Genomic DNA, 1943 nt, shown 5'->3' on the forward strand with positions numbered 1-1943 from the left:
TTGGTCCCATGTGCTAGTGAGAAGTTATTCTAACTTCGTAGGACACTTTATCATTCAGCTAGGTTTCATATACATTCCCTTATTTAATCCTTCTGATAACCATGTGAGATGGCTAGTCTTTCCATTTTACAGAAGACAAAGGGAAGACTTATAGATATTAACACTTACAGAGACATAGTAACAAACCCAAAGTCACACTTAAAAGTCAGGTCTTTTGATTCCCAGTCTGGTATGCTTTGCATTACCCAGTGTTTTTTGAACTTTGTTTTTCAGGGCCTTCAGCAATTCCATGGAGGCTTTTGTGAGGTTCTGTGAAGGTCCTTACAGCAGGCCAGAAACTTTTTTTTTAATTGATTTTTTTAAAGAGAAAGGGACATCAATTTATGTTCCACTTATTTATGCATTCATTGGTTAATTCCTTGCGCAGGGGCCATGCCAATCTTCTCTGTATCATTCCAATTTTAGTACATGTGCCTCTGAAGCAAGCACCATTGGTTAATTCTTTTATAAACCCTGTTTGGGGCTCGAACCCCCAACTGTGGCATACCGGGATGATGCTCTAATCAAGTGAGCTACTCAGCCAGGGCTGGATCTGAAACTTATCAAAATACTGCTCAGTGATGCTTGACTTTGGTACAGTCCTTTGATTTCAAGTACATTTGGTTCCCTCAGCAATCCTCAGAGCGTTGTTAGGCCTCACTTTCCCCTGAGCTGCAATGAGTACGAAGGATAAATAGTACATAGGTAGTGCCTTGAAAGCAAGCCTCATTTCTATAACAGCCCCAGTCTCACAGGGTTGTGGTGAGAGAACTGGGCAAAGCAAAAGGAAGTCTGTTACTGATATGCCGTGCCGTCAAGTGATAATGCAACCGTTGATCTTCCTGTTAAAGAGTTTGAAGTGCTCACAGTTATGAAATTCTCTCAGATTGGTTTTTAAAGTTTCTTTAAAAGATCTAGTGCTTAAATTAGTTCCAGTGGCTTCCTGCATCAGCAGTCTAACATATTTCCAGTGACTACTCTGACAGAATGGGGTAAACAGTCCTTGTTTTGGTGGCTGCCCACCATCTGAACCCTCATCCTATATTTGAAGAATTCCTTACCATTTGAGCTTTAGTAAAAAGTAGGGCCAGTGTCCTGGTATGAAAGTGAAGGGACCGCTTGCTTCCCCAGCACCTATGGCATCTAGGGCATAGATGTGCAATCTGCCCCCAGCCAGCTGGGTGTGTCCACCTAGGATTTTGACTCAGGAATATCAACACAGAGAAAGAAGCAGAAAAACAAGAATTTATTCTAGCAACAGCAACGCCCAGTTTCCGCACCAGTGGTGGCATGTGGTGTCCAGTGTTGTCAGCAATAGAGACTTCATCAGATTGGCTCTGTGATAAGATTTTAGCAGTGATTGTAGCTCCCTCCCTCCCCTTTATGTATGCCTGTGTTCAGAGCTTGATTCTCCTGGAAATCCTATGACCAGATCTATCCAACTGCTTCTTTTCATTGCTCAAGCCCAAACTTTGGCTACATCACTGAGTCTTCTTTGTAATGCGACTTCCAGTCCATCAGTAAATTCTGGATGTGACCTGGTAGTCCTGTTCCCAGAAGCCATTATCCAACACAAGATACGGCAATAGCTTCTTAACGGTCTCCCCGTTTCACCTTTGTTCCCATGCTGTCCTGTCTCCACACAGTAGTCAGTGATCTTCTAAAATCATAAGTTAAGATCCTATCACTCCTCTGTTCAAAACCATATAACAGTTTCTCATCTTATTCAAAATAAAATCCCAAATACCTCTCCCATCTCTGTGATTGGCCCTGCTTATTATCTTTCTAACCTGGTCTCTTGTCAGTTCTTCACTTGCTCTGGCCACACTGGCCTCCCCATTATTCTTCTTCACAATGTGGAGCACACTCCTGTTGCTGGACCATTAGCATTGCCATTCCTTCTT

General features: G+C 42.6%; 1 non-coding gene across 1 annotated transcript; it reads right to left on the reverse strand.

Annotated features, from left to right (window-relative positions):
* Positions 1 to 379: 379 nt before the first annotated feature.
* LOC119055082 (U6 spliceosomal RNA) lies at positions 380 to 489 on the reverse strand. Its single transcript, XR_008392153.1, has one exon. It is a non-coding gene; the product is annotated as a U6 spliceosomal RNA (small nuclear RNA).
* Between the last annotated feature and the right edge of the window lie 1454 nt (positions 490 to 1943).

This window comes from Artibeus jamaicensis, unplaced genomic scaffold, assembly GCF_021234435.1.
Source record: "Artibeus jamaicensis isolate MK-2021 breed Jamaican fruit bat unplaced genomic scaffold, CSHL_Jam_final contig_475, whole genome shotgun sequence".
Lineage (NCBI taxonomy): Eukaryota > Metazoa > Chordata > Mammalia > Chiroptera > Phyllostomidae > Artibeus > Artibeus jamaicensis.